The sequence below is a fragment of the Notamacropus eugenii genome, chromosome 5 (genome assembly GCF_028372415.1).
Source record: "Notamacropus eugenii isolate mMacEug1 chromosome 5, mMacEug1.pri_v2, whole genome shotgun sequence".
Lineage (NCBI taxonomy): Eukaryota > Metazoa > Chordata > Mammalia > Diprotodontia > Macropodidae > Notamacropus > Notamacropus eugenii.
This window is the reverse complement of record NC_092876.1, coordinates 123437100-123464309: the sequence shown is the minus strand read 5'-3', so window position 1 is coordinate 123464309 and position 27210 is coordinate 123437100. Positions and strand designations below refer to the sequence as shown.

Sequence of the window (27210 nt, the reverse complement as noted above, 5' to 3'; positions counted from 1 at the left end):
CTGGGCTTGGAATTAGGAAGACTCATCTTCATGAGTTCAAATCCAGATTTGGACATTTACTAGTATGTGACCCTGCAAGTCACTTTATATGTTGGCCTTAGTTTCTCATCTTTAAAATGAACTGTAGAAGGAAATGGCAAACTGCTCCAGTACCTTTGCTGAGAAAATCCCCAAATAGGGTCATGGAGAGTTGGACATGACTGAAAACCACTGAACAACAACCCAAAGACTGAGAGCCAATTCAGAATCATTTATCTCCATTTCTACAACCTAAGAACAAAGTCACGTTCATTTTGTGAGAGCTGATTGTTAAATTTTTCAGTGCAAGCATGTACACCCTGGAAATCAGCAAACACTACAAATCAGTGCTTGATTTATTGTTTAGTTGTTTGTCTAGACTTAAGAAAGTGATGAAGAAAATGTTAATAGTGCAGTTTAAACTTAAAAGTATCTTGTCAGTACATTTGTTTTTGCTGAAGGCACAGTTTCTCCCTTTTCACAGGCTCATCTTCTCAGGCTGTGTGGAGGGTGTGCACTCAGAGACCTCCCTTGTAGCTTCCCTTCCCAGGGAGGCAGCCTCAGCACTGTCTGATGCTCACAGAAGCACTGATCATGTTAACATCCTGGACAGTCAGAGAGATGTGGGTGCTGAACTCCAAGATCTAGGAGACAGCCATAGTTCTCATGCTTAGTTAATATCATGAATGTCTCTTGGCTATGCCTCTTTTCTCCTAAATAGGAAACAGGGAAAAGAATTCTTTCATTATCACCATTTTCCGGTTTAGAACAAGTAGGTGACAAAATCAATATAATGCTGGACTTGGCGTGAAGAAGACAACAGTTTGAACGTTGCCTCTGTTGTACGATCCTGGGAAAACCATTTACATTTTTTAAACTTAATCCTTTCATCTGTAAAATGGGGATAATAATAGCATCAAGTCATTGTGTGGATCAATTGAGATAATACGGATAAAACACTTTGCAAACTTTAAGACTTAATAGAAATGTTAGCTATCATTACAGACTTGGGAGAAAGTGTTCTGCCAACAACAGCATAGAAATGTGACATGTTATTTGCAAATGACATGTGTAAATATGGTAAGGTAAAATGATAAGAGAAAATAATACCTACTTATTTGAAATTTTTGTGCGTGGATATGAGTCAAATTGTCTTTGTTTCTCCCTTGAGAAACTCTGTTTCAGATTCTAAATCCCTATCAGTGACGTAAGAGGTAAGATAAAGTTGGAGTTTAGTTAGCCAGCTTCATCAGTAGGCCAGCAGGACAGAAGTGAGCTTTGCCTGGGCATTCAGGCCCTGTTTGGAAGAGATCTGGAGCACATGGCTGTTTGGGGGAGGGGTAAAGGGAAGTAGTGAAGTCTAAAGCTGAGACAGAACCCTAGGGAACAGAAACATTGCCATGGTGTTCATGGAGACACAGAGAGCTTGAGTGCCAGAGAGCTGGGGAGGGTTTGGGTGTTTATGGAGAATGCTGTTTATGTGGTTAGAGTTTCAGTTCTATCACTAACTTGTACGGTCATTGGCAAGTCATCCCATCCATCTCAGGCAGGAGAGTGCTGATAAATGTTTACTAACCGGCTTTACAGGGGAAGAAATGTACTAAGCTACTTTTAAGTCTAAACTGCACTATTAACATTTTCCCTATCACTTTCTGAAGTCTAGACAAACAACTAAACAATAAATCAAATTCTGATTTATAGTGTTTGCTGATTTCTAGGGTGTAAATGCTCTCACTGAAAATTTAACCACCAGTTCTCACAAAGTCTATATGAGCTGGTTCCAGTATACCTCTGATTCAGGACTTAATTTTAACTTCTAAGAGGCTAGAGGTTAGATCATCTCTAAGCTCTATCATTCTGTAGTCTAACATTCTTTGTTCTAAGGGCCTTTCTAGCCCTGGCATTCTAAGATTAATACTTTAACATTACATGTACTAAACTTCCTCCTAGGCCCAAATGCTCCATGTTTGAAGGGTCCAGCTCCAATATTTTATGATTCTATGACTAATGTGACATTGACTGCACTGTATTTTTCCTTGAACATTTATCCTTATTAGGCATTCTTTCATAACAAAAGAACTTTCTTTTTGTCCTGGTTTGTCACCACAGATGTAGACTCAAAGAGTGTTCAATTGCTAGTTCAAATTGTTGGTTAAAAGTTGCGTAACCTCTGAAGAGCAAGAATTAGTGCCCATGATATTAGTGGACTCATGGGATCTCTATGTTGGAGAAAGGTTGGCCTCCCTCTCCATGAAATTCCTATTTAGGAACCAAATTGTGACATGTTCTTAAAGGCTATGCCAGATGGGTTCATGAAGGTGACATCAGCTGAAGGCAAGCTCCGGCAGGTCCTATTAGACTGTAAAGTATTCAAATATGGGTTTGCCTGTTATTTGAGGCTTATCACCAGGTTAGCTCTTCTACCTCTGTCCATGTGAGGAGTCGTACTGTTACATGTGAGTGCTCTGTCCAAAGGAATATAAATTTTGATCACTTATGCCTTGCAAGGTATCTTAGAGTTTGGGGGCTAGAATTTTTTCTTCCTACTTATTTATTCTGTCATTGTTTGTTTGTTTTTTAAACCAGGACAATTAATCCTTTTGTCACATGTAGGTTTCATTTATAATTTCTTGAAACACAGTTCTGAAAACCCAGGCTTTGAAGAAGCACATTGTGATTCAAATAGAGCTACTTGACTATGCCTTTAAACCCAAAATACTCTGGCTTTCACTGACAGACCAATAATAGGTCCCCAGCCCAAGCCTCACTTACTCATTGTTTGGATTTGATGGCTCAGAGTAGATATAAATAGCAATTGCTTCTGTTCTGACCAGAAACTCTGAGGGTCTTCCCCTCCTAGACTGACTCTTCCATAAAGGCAAACGAGGCCATCTTTTACCTCCATTCTTATCTGGCCTTTAATTACTGAATGGGTGTTGCCTCAGATAAACTGACACCTGGGAAAGAATTTAGCCTAGAACAGTCAAGGTCTCCCATCTCATCAGGGCCATCACCAGTCATCCTGACCTATGTCTTGCCCCTGGATGACTCTGGGAGAGAGAATGAGGCTAATGACTTGGCACAGCTCTGCCTCACTTAAAACCAATTTGCTTGCAAGTCAAGACATCTCTCGTGAAATCATTGGCCCTCTTCAAGAAGAAAGGACAAACAACACAACCAGGTTGGCTACAAGGTAATGGCCTTTTCATTCACATTGTTCTTGAAAACCATTTGCTAAGTCACTAATGGGCTATGATTTGCACCAGTAAGGGAATACCCACCTCCATCTTAGAGTTCCGTATTTCCTTCAAAATTCAGCGTGTCACCTTCTGCATTTAACCTTTTCTGGTGCCCCCACTTTCTACTGCTTTTCCTCATAAACTGCATTTTCTTTATTTTTTAAGTGCTTATACATGTGCATGTCTTATTTCTCCATATGGAATGTAAGCTCCTTAGGGGCAGACTCTATTTGTTTTTTTACCTCTTCCATACCTAACCCAGTTCTTGGCTCCATGGAGTTGATTAATAAGTATTTATTGATTGATTAATTGATAATAACATGTTAGGTATGGCATGTGAAGTATCCTGGGAGAAGGGAAGGGCTTTTCAGTGGCACCCTCACTCTTTAGCTTGTTTTCAGTGATTTTGATGTATTGCTGTTTGCTTGTGCTTGTTGAGTGGATTTATGGGTTATGTTCTCTAGTTTTAATTAAACTAACCCTCACAAAATGGCCCAGTGGCTTAAAAAGATTCCTGCCAAGAAATCACAGATTGAAGATAATACTAATCATGTGAGCATAAGCGAATTGCAAGTAAATAGCAGAAATGACACTTCTGCTCCTGGTATGAACTCTTCATTAGCCAGAATCCAAGGTAAAAACAATCACCATCTAATAAGATTTGCCAAGAAACTGAAATTATTATGATTATTTGAGATGTGAAATTCACATTGTTAATGATCAGTCTCATTCTATTATACAGTGGGCCCCAAGATTATAGCTAATGAAAGTATGAAGTCTTTAAAAAACTAAGCTTTTGTTGCCAAAAATGAAATAAGTATTCCATCTTTAAAAACTCATATATATGTACACATATACATATATATCATATATATGTGTATATATGTATAAATGCATATATATACACACACACATATGCTTGAATAGTTTAGAAAGAGAATTTTCTAATCTGCTTAAAGATCTTCCAAAATGAAGAGTTTCACTGGGTTTTGAATTCATGTATTCAAAATGTAAAAGTGAAACGTTTTCCAATTATGTTTCAAGACAGACCAATTGATATCAGGAAAGATAGATACTTATTAATCAAATTTCTACAGAAATCTCCCTGGAGTGGGACTGAGAAATGAATATCATGATTTAGCAAGTATGGCCAATAATGCTTGTTTTCTGTTTCAACCTCCCTTTGCAGAATACTTTTTTTTTTTAACCTATGACAAACATTAAAATGATGTATCAAAATTAAGTGAACTTAGGACCAGAACTTCAAATCACTGTATTACAAAGTGTTAAACCAAGATTAAAAATATATATATAGGTAAAGTACTCAATTATATTGTTTTCATTGAAGAATTAATAATATATAATCATAAAATAATTTTAAATAGTAAGGTCAGAAAGGTTGTGCTGTTTAAAAGATTACTTGAAGAAACAGTTTATTTTATTTTTGTGCCATTTTTATATGTTGCATAATGTATACAATTAGTTAGTTCAGCAAGTCATATATGTGATAGAGCTCTGGACTCAGCTGATAAGACTTGCATTCAAATCCCCAGACACTAGCTGTGTGACACTGGGTAAGTTATTTAACCTGTCTCCCTCAGTTTCCTCTTCTGTAAAATGGTGACAATAATAGCATCTCTCTCCTGGACTTGTGGTAAGGATTAGATGAGATAATGCTTATAAAACATTTTACAAACCTAACAGTGCTACATAAATGTTAGCTATCATCACGACCGCCAACGTCATCATCATCCCCATCATTACCATCACCATCACCATCATTATCATCATTATATTTTTAGAGGAGCGTGTGCTGAAAAATAGTTATGATGGGGATACATGGTCAAAACTGAACTATATAATATTCTGTCTTTGGGGTGAGTTATACAACACAAAACAAAACTGTATGATCCTCCAGTCTCCAGTGATTCAATGGCTATTTTTGGTTCTTTCTTTTTTGAACCTTGAATAACAAGGAATGAATACTCTGGTAGTCCAAGACAGCAACTCACATTCACAGTAAAGAATCCTTCTAATGGCAAACCCACAACTCAAAGTTTCGTACCACAGTTATATTTGAACTTACTCAGCTTCTTCTATCCTCTCCTCATAATTCTAACCTTTCCTTTCTCTTTATATATTACTATTTTGCCCACCACATACGATGAGCATGACCATTGGCCACTTATGGTCTTGATTTTGTATTTATTTTGAAGTGTTCTGCAGAGATGATGCGGACATTAGGGAGCTTTGTTGCAACATATGTGGGATTTTCCTTTTCATGATTTTAAGAGCCAGAAGGAAGCATCAAGTCTTCCATTGAGTCTTCTCCTGTCCTTCTCTCTGCTATGTTCCCTCCCCCCAGTTTTTGAAGACATTAATTACATTCAAGAAAAATGAAGTGACTTTGCTCCCAGTCACACATCAAATTAGATGACTGGCTGAGGCCAGAGCTTAGGTTTCCTTTCTTAGTCTGGGACTCTTTCCACACCTACTAACACTATTTTTCACTCTTCCTTCCCTTACTTTTATCTGAGGATTGCTGTATGAAAAGATCTTTGTAAACCTTAAAGATCTATGTGAATGTGAGTAGTTAACGTCAGACGGAATGTAAGACATTAGGATTCAATCTTAGTATTGGAAAGAACTTTAAAGCATGGGACGCATGCATGGACAATTAAAACATAAAATCTTACCATTTAGAATATTGTAGCTGGAAGGAATTTTGGGCATAAACTCCTTTGGAAAAGGATTGTTATCTGAGGAAATCTTTTATTATCTTGAGAAAGGAGGATCTTGAGGGTGGGGAAAAGGGTTTTTTCATTTGTTTGTTTATTTTTCTCCTCTGCTTCATACTAAAGACACCTGGGTAATGGCAGCTCCTAAATACACCGGTGGCAAGCACAATGAAAACAACGTCAAAGGGACTTGGCTTTTAGTTGCACCTTTCCTGCTGATTTGATGTGAGACCTTCCCTCAGTCACTTTCTTTCTCTGGGATCTGTTTTCATTTCTGTAAAAAGAGGGTGTTGGTCTCTCAGACGCCTTAGCATTCTAATGGTGGATATCTGAGATTTAGATAGCAACCTCCAGGCAGGATCTCTTCTACCACACCACACCAAGCTTCTTTTAAGGACTAAAATACAATGCTATAATATTCCGCTTTCGGTCCCTTCCAACTGTAGAATTTATGTCTTTAAATCCCTTTGACCTCTACATATTCTAAGGTCCTTTCAGTTCTAAAATTCCATTTTCTAAGGTTTCTTTTAGTACTAATGTTAATTCTGCACATCGTGCTTAAAGGTTTACATAGCATTGTTTTCATAACAACTCTGTGTCATAGGTGATTAAAGCATTCTCATTCTCATTTAATACATGAGGAAACTGGGGCTAACAGAGGTTAAGTGACTTGCTCAGAGTCATGCAGTTAGAGTCATAAGATGTGATATAATAAACTCAAGACTCCTGACTCTCAGTAAGTGCTTTTATTTTTACCCAGGCAAAGCCCGTCTCAAAAAACTGATCTTTTATTTAACTATAACCACATGAAAAATGCTATATTATGCATATATATTATGTTTAAGTTTAGTTAAATTTTAGGTTTCTAGTTTGTTGAATAAAATATTATGTTATAATTAAGAATTCAATCAGCGATTACTTTTGAATTTTTTTCTTTTTAAATTGTATACTCTGGTGAAATAGAGATCATGATTTCTATATCCTGAGGTTGTTCAGTTAATGAGCATTTATTAAGGAATTACTATATGTTTATTTAGCCAGGCACTGTGCTGGGGATGCAAAGAAAGGCAAAACATGTATAATCCATGTCAAATTGCTAGCCTTTTTAAAAGACAGAGGAGAGGAAGGGAGAAAGAGAATTTAGAACTCAAAATTTGAAAAAAAATGTTAAAATTGTTTTTACGTGAAATTGGTGAAAAATGAAATATTAAACAAAAAATAAAAATAGGCAAAAAACCCCAAACAACAAACAAACAACAACCCACAAACCAATCCCTGCTCTGAAGGAGGTCCTTGAGAGTGCAGTCTAGTAGAGGAGACGTCAAAGAAGAAGACAAAGAAGATACACAGAACAGTTCCACCTAGTACGGGAATGCTCTGATTCTGAAAAGGCCGATTGTAGGTTATCTCTGAAATCCACACTAAATACTGTATAATTGTATAATAATATGTATTATATTTGTAACACAACCAAGAAGCTAATTTCAATTAAAAACTGATTTCAATGGGAAGAACCAAGAGAACATTGTATACAATAAAAGCAATATTGTTTTAAAAATGCTTTGAGCCACTAAGTCATTTTGACTGTTATAAATACCTAAATCAATGACAGAGGACCTAGGAAGGAAGATGCTATCTGCATCCAGAGAAAGAACTGATAAAATAGAACGATTTTACCTATATTTACCTAGTTGTGTCTAATGGTAGATATCTCTAGGACGGCAGGTGGGGAGAAGACGGAAAGAAACCCTCCCCCCAAAAAAAAGAAAAAGAAATTTGCATGATAACTTTGTTGTAGATTTAGAAGAAATAGCAAGTTGTACATGGTAGATTTGCAGTTTCATGTGCAATCATCTTTTTTATTATACTGTATTATGAAAATGTTTGTTTTGTTCTGTGAATTGAAAATAAAATAAATTTGTAACAGAAGAAAAGACAAAAAAAAATTTAAGAGGCACCAAAGGGGGTTGAATCAGTCAGTTGTTAGATGGAATACATGTATGAATATCTGTGTTTACACATATACACACCCAGGCACAACACACAAGGTACACACACATATATACGTATACACATATGCATGTGTACATTTATATATAAATATAGACCCCCACACATATACATATATATGTATATGTGTGTGGGTATATGTACATATATATACACACATATATGCATATACATATATACTCTATATATATACTCTATATATTTCTCTCTACATACTCGCTCTCTCTATGCCCTCTTTCTATATATATACATATTGTATGTATAAGTGTGTGCATGTATATATATAACATGTATAATATAACAGTGTGTGTGTATATATATATATATATATATATATATATATATATATATATATATATATATATATAAAGAGAGAGAGAGAGAGAGAGAGAGAGAGAGAGAGATGAAGCAGTTTTTCAGCTATAATTAAAGAGGCAGTAGATTTTGCTCCTGTCCCCACTGTGGAATGCTTCCACATCTCTAAAACTGACCCTTGCAGCATTCCGCATCTTTCCATTTTCTGACTGGAGGTGGTAGTAGGGGTGGTTTAAGGAATGGAGGGAGCTAAGTAGCACTGGAATCTGGAGATTTGGGGCATGAAAATACAGGTAAAAAAAGTTGCCTAGATCCTGGAGGGCACCATGTAAAGAGGCCCCATAGCGATGCTATTAATAATTGATGCTAAAAAACCCCAGTCAGGCATTTGGCACTGCCCTGTATTCTTCACACCCTACACACTGTATTTCCCTAAGTAGATAAGTTTAGCAGTGAACATCACCATGACCTTTTAACCAGACCCTGAATGTTTTCTCCACAGTGGTGGCTGCCTCCTCTCTAAAAATCCTTTCTAGTTGCCTGGAGAATAGTCTTTTACTCACATAACTGAAGAAGCATACACTTAAGCACTACATTGATTTTCCATAGAATTTTATAAGTACAGACATTCTCTTTCATTTCCTGACAAACTATCATATTCCCCAAAGTGTCCAATAAAAATCAGTAATTTGCACATTGCCGCTGAAGTTGGCGACTGCTTATTGAAGCTAGATGCTAGGACCAGTACCTTTTCCATCCACTCCCCCTCTTTCTCAGGAATGTTGAGTGGAAAGAAGGGAGCCATTCACCCCTTTCAAGGCCCTTTCTAAGAGTAGTAAGTGGTTGCTAGCCCATCCTCAAAGGTTAAATGGAAACTGGAAGATACCAAGGCAGGTGGATCAGAATTCTATTTCTACCTAAATTTGGAAAGTTTGAACCCAGTCTGTTGAAATGGAACTGTTGAAGCATAAATGTTACATGTTGAGTCCATGGGGTAGTTTTTTAAGCCCCCATTTGGTACTGGTGAAATGGGGGCTGGCATTCTCCCCCTCTTACCTTGTGATAGGAACTTTGGGGTAATTAGGGAGAAAGCATTTTGAAGATGAATTGCGTTACAGAGAACTGAGTGAATTTCCCTTAGGTTGCATCATAAGACAAGACGAAATACAAAGTGTGAACTCATCATTCTAAAGTGTTCAACTACTCATACACATTCCCCTGCCCCCACCTTGATACTGGATTTCTCTGTGCATATGCCTTCAGGAACTCAAGGGTCTGTCTTCCTGGACCAGAGGTCTTTTTCTGGCAGTTCACAATCCAGCTCCACATGAGTGAGCCGAACACAGCGGAGATGTTTAGACTCACCTGAAAGTCGACTCCCTTCCTGCTCCCCGCTGAAGACGAGGCAGAAGATTGGGCTGCAAAACTTGCAGTACCGGTCTGGCAGACTTCAGTTGGGATCCCAAGTCCGGAGCAGGGCGGGGAGCCCTCTAGAACCCCTGGGGATCTAACAGGAAACATACAAAAAGAAGCAGCGGCTCAGAGACCAGAGAAAAAGACTCAGACGGGGCTCCCGTGGCCCCAAATGTGGCCCCAGCCAGGTCGCCTATGCACTGGCTAGGAAGTATGGATGCTCTCAGTGAGAGGCATTGGATTGTTTTCTTTCTTTTTACCCCCTCTCCCTGCCCTTAGACCTGGCACAGGGGAGCGGGCTGGTGGCTCAACCTGTTGTAATCGAACATGTGGGTTGCTGGTTGTTGCAATAATATTGCAGCAGCCTCATCATTAGAAGAGCTTTCCCGGTCCGTGGTAACAACGAGCCAGCTCCCCTTACCTCTAGCTCTGAGGCTGCTGCTCTTGCCTCCAGCTGAGTTGTTGGGTCTAGTGGAAGCAAAGCAGCAGAGAGGGACTGGAGAGGGGGCTGAAAATGCCAATGAATTTTTGGAGTGTTCTATTTGGAAGCAAGTTTGTTGCGGCACTTCTCCGGCAACCTCCTGCTGCCTTGAGATCACCTGGGTCCAGTGTATCGGTCAGAGCTGTATTTCCCAGAAACCGTTGTCTATCACTGCTATCCATCAGCACCTCTGCTCTCTCCCCAGTTTTCATGATGGAACAGAGAACCCTCTCTACCCTCCTTTCCCCTTCCATTCTAGTTAGACTGTGCAATGGATAAAGTGCAGGACTTGCAGTCAGATATACTTGAGTTTATGTCCAACCTCAGACATTTATGAGCTGCGTGACTCTGGGCAAGCCACTTAACCTCTGTTTGCCTCAGTTTCCTCGTCTGTAAAATGGGGATAATAATAGCACCTACCTCCTCTGAAAACCAAGGGTCATTGCCTATGGGTTATTATAGAAGGGAGATGATCCTGGATTCTCAAAGCCAATGCCAGCAGAACATGCTACACTCTGGTAGGTCTTACCAGTCTGGAAAGTCTTCCAGAATAGAACCTGTGAAAGAGGACTCTATGGGACAATGAACCCACTATTTAGTTGTTCCTGAACTTATTCATTCAACAAATAAATTTTAATTACCTACTGTGTGATGAGTAACAAGAACTTATGTTTATACAGGATATCTCAAACATCTTGGGGCAGATTTAGGTTATCAGAGCTGAAAACTTCCACAGTACTTTTGAGGCACCCTGTATAATACTTTAAATTCTACAAAGCTCTGTCCTTTGAATACTGTGTGGTTGGTAATACAGATACTATTATCTTCATTTCACAGACAAACTAAAGTACAGAGAGGCTAACTTAAGGTCATACAACCAGCCAGTGTTGGAGGTAAGATTTGGATTTGTGTCTCCTGATTCCAAGTTGAGGGTTCTATTACACTACATTTCTGTTTCTCTAGTCCACTAAGACATGGCCTTTGTCTTCATTAAACTTACCTTCACCTAAATTTACCTTAGTCTGGTAAGGATAGAGGATATAACAGCTGACTATATACATACATATATGCACATATATTTATATATATATACACACATGTGTGTATAACATAAGTAAAAGCTGTTTATGTACACATATTTTATTATTAAAAGTACATATAAAACACACACATATATAATAAAATCATGATGTACTATTTTCTCTCCATATTTAGAATATTACATTAGAATTGTGTTATAAAGTTATGGAACAAAGCACTGTATAAATAAGACTAAGTAGAATGGAGCTAGTGTCTGAGATACGCTTAAAGCAGCGATTTTCTAAACTTTTTGGTTTATGTAGGTTAATATTTATTTACCATATTAGAAACATTTTAGTATTATTATGAAAAGAGTTTTGACTTTGGGTACCCCCAAAAGAGTCTCCAAACCACACTTTTGAGAACTGATACTTTAAAGAATGTATAAGAATTCTACATATTAAAAGGAGAAGAAAGGACATTCCAAACAAAGGGACCAACCTGAAGCAAAACCATGGAGCAGGAAGAACCCAGAGTGTCTTGGGGATAGTGTCAAGGTGGGCAGAGAATGGTCTGGTTTGGTTGGCACATAGGATGAATGGAAGGGAATGGTGGTGACAGAATCAGAAGAGATTTGCTCTGGTCCAGTCCTCTCATACCAAAGAAGAAAAAACAGTCCTCAGGAAATTAATGACTTATTGAAGTTTCTACAGGTTAGAGGCAGTATTGGAACTCAGGTCTTCTGAGTCCAGAGCTAGTGCTCTCTCCACTGACCCACAAATGATAAGGGCATGTGTATCACCTAACAGACTGTAATCTCACCCTGTCTGTAGGATCTAAACCAGAGGGAGGAGAGAATGAGAGTTGATGGTACTGTTTCTAGCCTCCAGCTACAAATTATGCCTCCTCCTCCTAACGGAATACTTTGGGTCTTCCCATGCAATTACTTTATACATTTGCCTTATCTTACCCAAAATGAAGCCTCCAACTCATTTCTAGGTCAAACCATACTGTCTCCACTCCAGACTTTGTTCCCACCACCTTTGCAATTAGTTATTTTTCCTCATTAGGAGCTTGCATCCTATGAGGATAAGGTCAGGGACTATCTTGTGTAAGGGTGGAGTCAAAAGTATCTTACCCCTATTTTAGGCTTTAGTAGGGGAGAAGACCACTGAATCAATCTTTCAATCATAGGCTTTAGACAAAGTATGAAACTTAAATCTTTCTCAACTGCCACTTAGGGATGGGGAGCACACCGGCGGGGGCTCAAGCAGTAGCTTGGGAGAATTTCTCCCAACTACTCAGGGGTACCCCTAGGGACACATGTAGCCCTACTCTGGAAAAACCGACTAATTTATAACTATGGGAGGTGAGATAAAGATAGTCAGAGCTTAAATGGGCTGTATTTGTTTGCATGTATTTATATCCCCAGCATGTAGTTACAGTGTATAGCAAATAATACATATACATGCTTAATAATGCACTTTTCTCATTTATTTGTCTTTTTATCTATCATCTATCTATGTATCTATGTATCTATGTATCTATGTATCTATGTATCTATCTATCTATCTATCTATCTATCTATCTATCTATCTATCTATCTTAGTTAGAGAGGAAAAGGCATCCCTAAACATTAAGAAAGCATAATGGGGGTGGGAGGTATTGAGCACGGGGAAGAGAATGTTACTACTTGCTATATGTCTTTTTCCTTTGCTTTCTTTTCCAAATATGTTTTGCTTTGGGGGTAAAATATGACTCCCATCCAAAGCATTTGACTGAAAGTATGTTTTTGTTTATTGCTTTCTTTCCTAAAATTGCCTGGGTCACGGGTGCCCTTTTATAGGTGAGGGGAGAATAGGAGTGGCAGGAGAAGCCGGCTGGTTGGCTGCCCTGTCAGCACATAGGAAGGCTACTGGGATCCTGGGTGAAGGAGGCATTATCTCCAAAGAAGTTAATCTCTGACAGGTTTCCAAACCTTTCTAAGGGCTCCCTTGAGAAAAGCTGAGTGAAAAGTCAAATACTCTTTCAAATGTAAAATCAGGGAATGAATTGGCCAAAAGAATCTATTAAGAGTGGATTTGCACACACACAAAATATCTCCCACAAGTCAGTATGGGAGAGGGAATGAAAGATCTTATTAAAAACAGGGAGGTGCTTGGTCCTAGATATTGGCTTTGGCTGGTGAGGGGAGGGTACACATGTAACTGTGGATGTATTGGTCTGGACCTAGGCAGTGGATATGGCAGAAAGAGTCCAAGAGTTAAAAATAAAAGACATGCTTGAGTTTCATCTCTACCACTACCTCCATATTAACTTACTAACTCTTACATCAGTGTCTTTCTCTCTCTGGGATTCCATTGGCTAATCTGGAACGTTGCAATAATCTGCATCTCAGGATCATGGACTGGAAATTGCTTTGTAACCAAAAAGTGCTATAGAAATTCCTGAAGCTTTTGTTACTATTAATAACAATAATAATTTTATTCTAATCTTTTTCAACGGAATTTAGGTAGAAAGAGTTGACAGACAAGTCAGTTTTTACTCTTTTGTACTCAATCTTCTGTAGGCTCTTGCACAGGTACATAAATGACTACTTTTTGTAATTAACAACAATAACATTCCTCCCCTGATGTAATTGCCCTCACTCACTCTCACTGAGCCCACCTATTTAGCTCCATTCTCCATCCTCCAGACCCAGTAGCAATCAGGCTCTAATGGGCTCTCTCCACCAGTCTTCCTGCCAATTCAGGGGCTTTGAGTGCCCTTCCACAGGGGAGAAGATAGGAAGAATCATTGTCCAGAAAAAGGATCTTACCATCTGCCCTCCCACTAATCTTTCCTAGCCCTAAGCACTGCCATCTGACCTGCCAATGCACCCTAAGGACACCTGTTTTCTGTTGTCTGCCTTATAGCTCCAGTCCAAGATCAGGGGTCATTCTATACGCCTTGAAGCTGGACTCTTCCATATATGTGGTCTCCCCAACACAGAATGTGAGAACAAAGGCTCTCTTGCTTTTTCAGTTGGTATCCCCAGCACTTAACACAGTGCTTGTCATATTGTAAGAGCTTAATACTTTTCATCCATCCATCCATCCACGCACTCATTCACTCATCTATTCATTCATTCATTTGTTCATTCCCTCACTCACTCATTCATTTCCAGTAAGCCTTCTTGTCATGTGGAGGTGAAGGCATTACCACTGGAGCACAAACTTCAGCAAATCCCAAATAACTAGAAAGGCTCAGAGTCTGGGTCTGAAGACAGACTTGCATATAATGTCATTTGAAGACCAACCTAGCTAAGGATACTGAGGCTTATTCCCTGGAGGGAATAATTTTTTGAAATATGATAAGATATCATTGACCTTCTCTTTAGGGTAGTTTTCTGAAATACCCAACAGAAGACAACTTTACTCATAGGAAATCAAAGAATGAAATAGGATATAATGATATAAAATGTTAGGCCCCTCCATAGGCACTATGAGGAAAACAACCTGTAATAGTTGTCATTCCAGAATAACCTCAGATCCAATTTCCTTTGGGGCTAAGCCTTTTATACTTCAAACAGTCAAGGTTAAAAGGACCTTGGCCCACCTTGGGCATTCAATCCTCAGGGGATGGACTACTCAATCTCCTGGAACAATTAATTGCCTCTATGATCAGACTGTCCATGGTAGATGCCCCTCTCTTTCCCATTGGACTTTCCTTTGCTCCGATGTGCTACCCACCCTAGCAAACTATTTGTGACCCACGTTAAAAAAAAGTTCTAGTAGCAGCTTTGCTGAAGAAAAGGCAGAAACTGTTTTTTTGCTTTAATCCTTGGGTAATCATTGATCTAGAACTGGGAGGGAACTCAGAAGTCTTTGAATTTGATCTCATTTCACAAGGAAATCAAGTGACTTGTAAATGATCACAAGATAGTAAACATGTATCAGTCCTTGTTTTACAAAATCTTTCTAGAAATTAGTCCAGAGGAGCACTAAGCCTGTTATGTAGATACCTTGGGTCCAGAGATGAACTAACAGCATGTCCCTGGATGAGTCACTTAACCTCTATAACCCTTAAGTTTTCTCATCTGTAAAATGAGGATGATAAACATTTTTGCTACTTTCAGATCTGCTAAATTAGAAATTTTATTTAAAAATTTCATAGAAATTTGGAAATATGAATTGATTTGTTATTCTCTAGTGCTACGTAAGAATGTGAAATTCTATAATTGTGGTTACTGTTTTCATTGTTTATAGCTCACAGACTGATTTTATCTTCTCTCCATGCTACATGTTTGAGCTACTTTTCTGGGTTCCCATCTCTCTCTCTTTCTGCTTCTCTTAGCTAGCCTCAGCAAAGCCTATAGGTCCATAGCAACTCTTTAATAAACTTTTTGTGTCCTGGTCCACAACATCTGGTTGTGACAATGTCGGTCTATGAATATTGCTGTCATCCAGTGCCTTAACTAGGCACTAGTAGGTAGACCAGTGGACTTGGAATCAGGAAGACTCATCTTCATGAGTTCCAATCTAGCCTCAGACACGCACTAGCTGTGTGGACCTGGGGAAGTCACTTAACCCCATTTGCCTTAGTTTCCTCATCCCTAAAAATGAGCTTCAGAAGGAAATGGCAAACCACTCCAATATCTTTGCCAAGAAAACCTCAGATGGGGTCATAAAAAATCAGTTGAACAACAATAGTAATGTATTATTATCCTGGGAGGGTTTGCATATGGGAGGGAATGGACAAGGGTGGACTCTGGAAAGGCAATTTGCACAGTGATAGGACCCTAAGTATGGTGACCTGGGGCCAGACAAGTCATTGGATATAATGGGAGGTGATAATGACAGCTCAGGACTCCCAGGTGAGTCAGTGGGCTCAGAGACTTACATTGATGAGGATATATGCCCTCCCAGATATCAGAACCCTGGGTCAAAGCTCTAGCAATCCTGCTCTAGTTATGTGTTTGCTTTCATCCAATCCAAACATAGATAATTAAATGATGACCACATTATTATTTATAAAGCACACTAACAGAAACAAGAGCTAAAATTCAGATAATGTGGAGGGAGACAAAAATTTTAAAAATAGATATCAGAATTCAAAAATTGTTAATTGAGAAAGTGACTAAACCAATATCAAATGAATACAGGGAATGAGTATTGTTCAGTTGTTCAATCATTTTTCAGTTGTGTCTCCTCTTTGTGATCCCATTTGGGGTTTTCTTAGCAAAGATCCTGGAGTAGTTTGCCATTTCCTTCTCCAGCTCATTTTACAGATGAGGAAACTGAAGCAAACAGGGGTAAATGACTTGCCAAGGGTCACATGACTAGTAAGTAATTGAGGCTAGATTTGAACTCAGGAAGGGGAGTCTTCCTGACCCTAGACCTGGTACTCTAACCACTGTGCCACCCAGCTACTTTGTGTTATAGAAAGAGTACTGAACTAGGAGTCAGGAGATGTGAATTCTAGTCATCTTTGCTATTGCTTAGATATGAAATTAGCTATGAAATCTTTGAAATGTCATTAAATCTCTTTGGACTTTAATTTCAGCATTTATAAAATAAAGGTATTGGAAAAGCTGTTCTTTGGTCTTCTCAGGTTCTAACATTGTATCTTTTGGTTCCCAGCATTCTACTTCTAAGATCCCTTTCACTTCTGATGTTCCAAATTCTGTAGTCCCTTCCTAATTAGGTATTAAAACAATTCACAGGGTAGTTATATTTTCAATGCTTGATATATACAGTGCTCAGAGCTTTGGGGTATATGAATATGAAGGAAAACCAATCTCCTGGCCCCAATTTCCCTAGCTGGGAAAAAATCACATAGACACAAGACACTCTAATGCACAGTAGAATGTGGAAATAAAATTTTAAAAAAGCATAAAGAAAGTGGTCCAAAGAATTCATGAGAGAAACAGGTAACTATTGAGTAGGGATTCAAGGAAGATTTCATTGAGAATTTGGCATTAGACGTGGGCCTTGAAGGATGGGTAGGAATTAGAAAGATGGAACTAGGAAAGGAAAAGCAAAAGCAAAAACGTGATAGAAAAAGGGGGTCTCGGAAGAGAATGTTAAGTAGTTCATTTTAGCTGGAGTCTAAAGGAATAGATTTTGGAGTCATGTATATAGAGGTGACTGTTGGGATCCAGAGAGTGGATTTGATCAGTGAGGAAGAGAATGTAAAGGAAAAAAGATGGCCAAGTACAGTTGTCTGAGAAATATCCAAGTTTATTCTTCATGATACCAGCCTCTCAAAAATGATAAGAAATGTCATGTAGAGGACCAGAAGATTTAGATTAGAGTCAGGGTTTGATAACTCCCAGCTGTGTAATCTTAAAGAAATCTCAATTTCTTTATCCATAAAATGAGAATAGTTTTTATCCCAAAAGGAGCTTGTACAGAAAGCACTCTCTAAATTTTACAGTGGAAGTGCAGCCTCCTATTATAACAAGGAAAAAGAATTGATGATTCTACCAATTATCATCACATCTGAGCAAGGAGGGAAATAAAAGATCATTCTAGGGGGTGATTGAGTGAGGTGGCCCAGATTTGAGGGAGGTCTTTGCTGGAGTACCAAACGATGGTATTTCTTGAGGGCAGCAGTCCCCAGCATACGGTCCAGGGATCCTTGAAGGCTCCTGAGATGATTTTAGGAGGTCCATGAAGTCAAAACAGTTTTCATAGTAATACTAAGACAGTTTAACTTTGAATATGGTAAATATACAAAGGTATATATAATAAACAAAAACTATTTAGGGGGGGTATCCTCAATTTTTCAGAGCATAAAAGGGGTGTTAGGACCAAAAAATTTTCTCTAGGACAAGGTGAGTCATGGGAAAATAATGCAGCACGATGATGGGAATACAGCATGATATACTGGTAAACAACACTCCCCTTTGGAATCATAAGAAAACCTGGGTTACAGTTTCAGTCCTCTCATTAACCAGCTGTGAGACTTTGAGCAAGTTATTTAACCTATCTGGGCCTCCATTTCCAGCTTACCTGGTCTCTGAGTCTGTGACTGAGGAAGAAGGAAAAATCTGTTAATTCATTGGGCAGCTCCTGAATTTTTTTAAGGGGACTGGGTCAGGCAGTTAGATTTCCTTTAGTTGCTTCCTGCCAACACATTGCTTTCCCAAAAGAATTGCAGTTTTATTTTTATTCCAGAACTTAAAAAAAGGGCAATGTGGTCAATTCTAAAAGCCCCTCTAGAAATGAAGGAAAGGCCCATAGAAGACCAGGAGCCATTATTCTTTTCTTGATTAATTGTAAAGATTTCAAAACCAAGAAAAACATAGAAAGAGACAAGGAATAGTTTTGACTCCAGCTTTCTGATATAAAACACCGAAGCCCCTTCTTTTTTTGGACCAATACTATTTTTTTTGAGAAGGGGGTTTATATAGATCCCTGACGCTCTCCTTCTGCATTCTATGTCATTGGCAGCAAGACACACGTGGTCAATTTTCATCTGGTAGTACTGGCAGTGGAGGTGAAACTACAAAGATAAGTTCACCACCTTGAAGCCAGCTGTAAGCCTGGCTCTTCTTATTTCACTTTGACACGGTGGATGAAGGGATATGGCAAAAGCAATAATCACTTCTGTCTCCTACAAAACATGTAACCTAGTTCTCTAATTGTCCCTCCCCAAGCTAGGCAGAGGTGATGAATCATCCTTTTAAGACAATTGTGATTTTATTTTAAATTACTTTAGGCACTGAGAAAAACAAAAGAAAAAACTTTTGTTTTACATCACTTGTAATGGTTTCACTATACGATTAATGTCTCTGGGCCTCTGTTTCCTTAAATGAGAGGGCTATATAAAATATAAAATGAAAGGATTATACAAAATGATCATAGGATAATAGGTTTAGGGCTGATCTAGGATCATAGAAGTTATCTAGTCCAAACCCCTCATTTTAGGGATAAGGAAACTTGAAGTCCAAATCACATAACTTCTAAGTGCCTCAGTTTCCTCATCTGTAAAATGGGGAGAATAATAGCATCTACTTTTCAGGGTTGTTGTGAGAATCAAATGAAATCATATTTGTAAAGTATTTTACAAATCTAAAAGCACTACATAAGCGCTAACTCCTATTATTATTACTGTTGGTGTTGGCTAAGGTCAAAGATCAGGGAACTAAACCAAGGTTCTTCAACTCCAAACCCAAGATGCTTTGTGCTATGCAACCCTGTGCCGAGGACCCCTTCTTGTTTATACATTCTATGTTTTGGGTCCAAACATTTCATGTTCAAAGGTCCCTTCTTCCTTCAATACTTGTTCTAAGGACCCTTACTATTCTAAGATTTTATGTTCTAATATTCTATATTCAAAGGTTTCCTTTCAGTGTTAACACTGTATGTTTTATGATTCTTAAGTGAAAACAGAAACTGAAGGAGACTTCAAATATACATCCGACAATGTATGACCACTTACTGAACTCCAGCTATTGATCTGTGCCTTTTCAGTGTTGAAAGAGAATGGGGGGCTGGGAGGAGTGAGAGGGCACGGGAGAGACATATTGTAACAAGAACAAGGGAAGTGTACGTTGTTATGTCTGAACTTGTTTTGGCCTCAGGGTTGAGCAACACAAGTGGGACTTTTGACTAGTGTGTCAATATGCATCATGGTTTAAAGAAAGCACTTGAAAGGCTGCCCTGTGAAAGGGAGACAAGACTTGTTTTGTTTGGTCCCAAAGGAGAGAAGTAGGAGCGTGAGATGGAATCTACACGGTGGTAAATTTAGGATTGACAGAAGAGAAAACCTTCCTACCAAGAAGGACTATCCCCAAATGGTGTGGGGTGCTTCCAGAGGCTGTGAATCACCCCTCAACGAAGGTTAAGCAGAGACTGGATGATCTCGGTCATAAGTGCTGTAGAAGAGGTCACAAGAGGCAGGGGCTGACCAACATGCCTTCCAAAATCTCTTGTAACTCTGAAATAACATGATTCTGTGATGAGGAGGAATGCAGACAATAATTGTTTAATTCATTTAATAACTTATTACTTATGAAGCATTATATTAGCTATTTTGTTGGATCTTCTCAACAATCCTATGAAATAAATAGTATATATCGTCACCATTTTGCAGATTAAGAAACTTGTCCAGAGTCACTCTTCTAGCAAGAGTGAGAGCCAATCAAAACTCAGATCCAGATTTTTTTTTTGGACTCCCAACATCACTCTCTTTCATTTTTGCTTTTGATCAGTAAATTGCCTCAGTTTAAAAAGCTGACTATTCTAGGAAAGCATCCTGGGTTCTAGTCCCAGCTTTGCAAAGTACCAGCTATGGGACATTAAGCCACTTGATGCATCTATCTTGAACCTTTATCTGTAAAGTGGATTAAATATAAATAGAGAGATGGTTAGATAAATGCACAATTAATGATATGAACTGGATAGCTCAGTGGAATCTGGAAAACCTGAGTTCAAATTCTGCCTTAGATATTAATTGAGTGACTCTGGGTTGGTCACTTAACCTCTCTGACTCTCAGTTTCTGTGCTTGTAAAATAGGTACAATAATGGCATGGGATTGGTATGAGATATTTTTAAGTACTTTGAAAACCTTGAAGCACCATATCAATGCTAGCTGTGATAATGATAATAACAATTATGTATTATATGTTGTATAGATAATATATATATATCCTTATTCCTCAAAGTCTTCTTGTAACTATAAATAGAAGAATAGACATAAAAACCCTTGAAAAAAAGTTGAATGATGTTATGCAAATATAAGGATTAAATAATTTGTAAAGTAAATGAAGCAACCGAAGTGATTCCTGGAAACTAGAAAGAAAGAAACTGGGTAAGTGTAGAGTTTGAAGAACTCTGCTAACAAGTAGAGAGGGAAAAGACAGGGCATTGCTCCGATCAAAACGTGATGTTTGTGATACCTGTAATGGGGTCTTGTGGACAAGGCTAACATGCCTTGCTGGTTGGATTCTCTAAGGTTAGTGACTGCAATTCAAGTTGTTACCACCAGATGGAGTGATGTTTTGTTAGGTTAGAATAACCTTGTAGTGAGTTGCCTTCTGAATCTGACATTTGAGATCTCAGGGTCTTTCAGGGAAAATGAATTCTATTCAAATAGGACTGTATGAAACAAGTGTACGATATATTATGTGGAGTAAAAAAAATGACATTATTAAGTCCTAGAAACCTCCTCAGGTCAGCAACAATATCTACTTTGAACATACAAAGCAATATCTATGAAAATTTTAGAATCCAGTGGAAGAGAACAGTGCAGGAGAAATAAGGGCATGCTTGAGCTGCAAGGGGCTGTAGAAATGACCTAATCTCAATGCTTTAGCTAGGACACAGTGACCATAGCTTTGGATCAGGATACAAAGATCTGGAGGGTGCAAAAATTCAAAAATATGCTCTTTCAGCATTTCTTTCTTCTGCTCAATTGAATTTCCCTTAATTACTTATGATATTATTTTCACATCTCAGGAATTACAAAGTTGAATTAAGGACGTTTTGGGGGTGGTGATTTCTCTAATCTCTGAAAATATGACTTATCACAACCGTGGCTTAGTCTAACTTCATGATTTATTTCATAGGTAAGAAAGCTGAAACTCAAAGAAGTTCCTCAAGTTTCCCAAAGTCACACAGCAATTAGAGGCAGACCCAGGTTGTCTGATTCTAGAACAATCTCCTCTTTTCTTTATTCCATTTAGAAAGAAACAACGCAGTTTAATAAAAGGAGAAACTTTCTAATGTCAGTAAGAAATAACCTTTCCATTTGGGGAATGAAACATGTCATCATTTGTAATCTCATACTTGAACAATGGTGTGGGACAGTGGAAAGTACATATTGACAGTTACTATTATGACCCTACACAAGTCATGTGCTATTGGGAATTTGTTATTCTTGTTCGTAAAGTGACCTGGGAGATCATCTAGTCTAATTTTAACATTTTACAGATGAGGAAAATACGGCCCAGATGAGGGAAGTGGCTTAGCCAAGGCAAGTTAAACAGTTCAGTGGACGTGAGCATTTGGCCTGGAATCAGGAAGATCTGAGTTCAGATCTAGCCTCAGATACTTATTAGCTGTGTGACCTTGGGCAAGTCTTCATTCAACCACTGCCTGCCATGTTTTCCTTATAAATGTAAAATGAGGACCATGGCAGCACTTACTTCCCAGGGCTGTTGTGAAGATTAAATGAAATAGTATTTATAAAGTTCTTAGCACTGGTACATAGTGGGCACAGTGAATGCTTGCTTTCTTCTTTCTTTCCAATGTCAGTATCAGAACGAGAATTCAAACCCTGGTCTTTGCATTCCAAATCAGCGTGTGTGTGTGTGTGTGTGTGTGTGTGTGTGTGTTTTACATTGCCTTTTTAAGCTTACCTGACCCTGCTCATTTGCACAATGGGCATTATATACTCTCTAACTCACTGGACTGTTGTGAATACAATATTCTAAAAGCTTAAAATATTTACATATTTGAGCTTTAAAGACTCAAGAATCCAGAGGCTAAATGAGGACGCACTTCAACCATGACAAATCTGGCTTCAAAGACAAAGGTATATCGCTGGTGTTCAGAACACCCATATATGGTTAGCCAACACCCATTTGCTCCCGAATGAATCTCAGGGAAGGAAAAAGAAAAGCATTTCCCTTAGCTAAAAAGGCTGCTTAATCATAAGGAAACTCAGAAGAATACAAAGGAAGATGAAAGAAATTATTTTTCTTTTCTATAAAGTGGTGATTTTTAAATCATAAAGACATGCTCAACTATTAATAGGCAGTGCTAATGTAGTGGCAAAATCACTGGCTTGGAGACAGGGGACCTGGGATCTATTTCTGGCTTTACCAAAAATGAACCATGTCACTTTGGTCCAGTCATTTCTTTTCTTTGACCCTCAGCTTCCCCATTGGTAAAATGAAACCCACTTCCTCCTCAGGCATTCCACTACATTTTGGGATGGCTTTCAGAATGACTTTTTTTTTTTTTAACATATGTTGTCCTGGTTTCATCATCTAAGGTCAAGATAATGTTTAATTTCTCATAAATGACAAATTATCCTTAGAAAGTAGTTATAATATCAGTCTGCACAAAGTCTTACTTTGAAGTCTCATTGTGTGGAGGTGATTCTGGGTTCTTGAAAGCTAACTCGGCAGAACACAAGAGCTGGTTGGTTCTACTATATTGGAAGGATTCCAAGGATTGTGTCAGCAATGAATTCTGTCTGCTTTCTGACTGGGCTTACTACCTATAAGGGTACTTATCGATAGTAGAATGGATACTTGGTGATGGAACTTGTAGCCATGGCAACTCATGAAACAAAAGCACCCCTAGTCCTCTGTGACTCCCTTCTACTGTGGGAGTGATGCTTGGCAGAATGGGGGTAATGGGGAAAATGTGCTAAGAATTACTCTGATTATCTTCAAATTCAGCCTTAGGTATTGCAGTGGTGGGGAATCTGTGGCCTCAAAATCACATGTGGCCCTCTAGGAGTCCTCAAGTACAGCACTTTGAATCTGAACTTTACAGTTATTAATAATAATCATATTATCATTAATAGCTATTAATATTGATTAACTTCATAGTTCAGTTTGGATTCAGTCAAAGGACCTCACTTGAGGACCTAGAGAGAACCACATGTGGCCTCGAGGCCTCAGGTTCCTTACCCTTGCTAGATCCTGACCCAGTGGCCAACCAAGTGGAGATATTACTAGAAGAACTAAATCATATTAGTTGTGTCATTCCCACATCAAATGGAACTAGCAGATAGGAAGACTGCTACTTAATGGAAGAATGGCTCATAGGTTCTCCTTAGAGAAACAAGTAAAAGAATTGGTGGAGTTCATTTTATCTTGTCCAAGAGCAACAAGAAATATTATGGGGAATTGGGTCATCTCTCATTTCAGTATCTGTGATGAGCAGTTAGGGACAAGATCACCATGAAAATAGTTGCAGCTAAAGCACCAACATAAGTATCAGGGGATAAGGTGGCAGACAAATTCTGAGAACTTGATGAGATCCTCCAAAGTAAATCAACACACATTTTAATCCTACATCAATTCAATTCCTTCTCAGTCACCTTGCTCCATTTTTACTGCCAGGCTTGCCAAACCTATCCCTTGGCACACTATCATTGAAGATTGTCTGGTGTTAGTATAGCTTGTCCTGGGGGTGTTTCCTTTCTACACTCCTGATTTACAGGCTTGCCCTGTAAGTCCCTGGAGGAGAGACTACTACTCTCATGGTTCAAAGATACTCTTTAAGTCTGTACTTCTAAAATACTATCTTAAGAGTACCCAGCAGTGAAGTTACCTTTAGCAGTCAGTCAGAAGACACAAATGGCTCAGAGTAAAGGCATTCACTAAGATGGCATAGTAGAAAAAGTAGCTATAAAACATTCTCCCACAAAACCAGAGCATATTCTCCCACAGATATACATGGCGTCAGTGGGAAAAGTGAATAGAAAATTAAGAACACACCGATGGTGAAACACACAGGTAAAGTTCGTGGCCAAAGCAACTCATGTCTCTAATGCTAGAGATCTTTGGTGTAGTAAAAATAACAATACTAATAATTGAAATTTATCCAGTGTTTTAAGATTGCAAAGCTTTTTATATATTTCATTTGGTCTTCACTTTATGAAGTAGGTGCTATTATTATCCCCATTTTACAGATGAAGAAACTTAGACTGGGGTTAAGTGACTTGCCCGGGTTCATGTAGCTAGTATGTGTCTGAAGCAGGGTTTGAACTCAGGTCTCCCTGACTCTAGGTCCAGTGCACCATCAAGTTGCCTGTATATTTGTTTTTCTCATGGTGACTTCTTGCTCTCTGCCCTGGGGGGAGTGTCTCTTGCAAGTGAGTCTTCTGGGTTTCTTGGCTCTGTTCCTTTCCACAGTTCAAATCTTAGCTGTCAAAGTTAGTTCTTTCTTGAATCAGATTTTTCTCTTTTCTCTACTGCCCAGAGTCTCACTCCTTGATAGAGTACCTGTTTTCAGTATCACCTTTGTGTTTTTGCATCTGTCTAGACCATGTTTTCTGTTGGACTAGTAGTTTTCTTGCTAGATATTATGGCTTATGGGGTCAGTGTAAGAAAAAAATATTCTCCTTTATGACTTCTTAATAATAGGTTCAGGGGTCATGCTATTCAGACTACTCTCTGACTTAAGCGCCTTGTTTCATGTATGACAGGCTGGTCTCTTAAGGATTTCTAGGTCATGGCCAATCTTCCCAGTCAAAGCCATCTCCCCTTCCAATTCAATCAGAAAACTTTGTCACTATTTATAAAGGGGTAACAGGATGTATACAAACTTTATACTTTTTGGAGTATTAGTACCTGGTTCCCTCTGTTATCTGCCCCTTACTTTATAAAATGACATCAACCTGATGTGAGAAAGCCCTCAGCAGGGCAGAGGAGGAAAGAGAAGGCATATGTATACACACACATACAGACAGAGACACACACCCCCTAATTGTATTCAAAACCAATACAAGGCAACCTTGGAGGTAAGGTCCTTTCCAATTAGCTAATATGATAAGTTAATATGTTCTAATGGTTGTTTAACTGAGCATAGAATTTTGCTTTTTTTCTTCTTCCTCCAAGAGATGAGCACCACTACTTTCATTACTGTAATCTTGAACAAGTGACCTTGTTTCTTTGGGCCTGTTCCCTCATCTAGAAAATCAGGAGGATGATCTGGGAAGTTTCTTCCCCTTCTAATAGTCATTGAGGGAACTGAATGGGAAGACACTGGCCCCGAAATGAAGAATTTTGGCTGGAGTTCTGGGTGGGGAGATGAGGCTGCAACATGGAGCCTCCCAAACAAGTCTAGACATTCCCACGCATGCACTGACAATCTACAGCTTCTGCACAGAGATGATTATTCCCTGGCTGAATCACAACAGACAAACTGTGAGAGCAGGTAAGGGTCCTTGCTTAGCATCTAACCCCATCAGCTCAGTTTATAGATGAGAAAATTGAAGCCTAGAGAGGGGAAGAGGTTTGTGAACTAATCAACAGTGGAGTCTACATTGCAGCCTCAGCCTTGCATCTCTGAACTCAGAAGCCCTGACCAGCAAAGTTTTTCCTGAGTTCTTCTCAATTTCTTAGTTCTAGATCGTGCTCCTCAGGGCTTAGAATGCAAGAACCCATGGTTCTAGGCTCCACAGTTAGCTTTCTTTCCTCTTCTTCCTGGGACCCTTTGACGGAGAAGTTGATTTTATTTAAGCAATTGCTATTAAGTTGTGATTGAAGAAAGAGGAATAGATTAATTCTCGTGCTTTTCATTTATGCTTTAAGCTTTCACATACATTAACTGAGGTGACCCTTCTTGAACTTCTGATAGGCAGGCTGTTTGTTTGTTTTACAGATGTGAAAACTCAGGTTGAGTTTTAGAAAAGACTGAGAGAAGAGAACTCAGCCTATGAAAGAAACTCAGGTTTTCTTGTCATTCATTCAATCAATAAACATTTATTAATTACTTATACTGAGCAGATTCCTCTGCTAGGTGTTAGGATTAATATAAATTTTGATAACATGATATCTCGATCTTCTTGGAGGTCATGGTTTAATGAGAGTAAAGACATAAGCACACATAACTATAGTACACAATAGCATATAAAAATACCTTAGCTAATTATAAAACTAAGTGCCATGTTGGCTGCTGGGGCCAGACCATTAGTGGTCAGGGAAAACTTCATAGAGGAAATGTAATTTCTGAGTTGGGCTTTAAAGCATAAGTAGGAAAGAAAGGGCAGAAATTCATCCAATGAAGAGGGAAAGAGAGGGTACGAAAGGCATAGGGAATAGTATAGACAAAGGCACAGAGGTGGGAGACCACATACTGAGGCTGTTGGGACAGACATTATGAGATAATTCTGGAAAGGTATATCAGTGTCAAATTATGGAGGGCTTTGAATTCTTGGAAGAAAGATTTAAATTTTACTTAGCAGGAAATAGGAAGTTACTGAAGTTTTTGTGAACAAGGAAATTACATGACCATATCTTGTCTA

The 27210-nt window shown here is 38.6% G+C and overlaps 1 protein-coding gene and 1 pseudogene across 1 annotated transcript in view; one reads left to right on the top strand and one right to left on the bottom strand.

Annotated features, from left to right (window-relative positions):
• The window catches only part of TENM4 (teneurin transmembrane protein 4), a 1206236-nt gene extending 1196412 nt beyond the window's left edge, over positions 1 to 9824 (bottom strand). Inside the window, exon 1 of the mRNA XM_072610720.1 lies at positions 9686 to 9824. The gene's annotated coding sequence lies outside the window, so the exon portion shown is untranslated. The remainder of the gene's footprint in view (positions 1 to 9685) is intronic.
• A 236-nt stretch (positions 9825 to 10060) lies between these two features.
• The window catches only part of LOC140507677 (ubiquitin-conjugating enzyme E2 C pseudogene), a 34108-nt pseudogene continuing 16958 nt past the window's right edge, over positions 10061 to 27210 (top strand).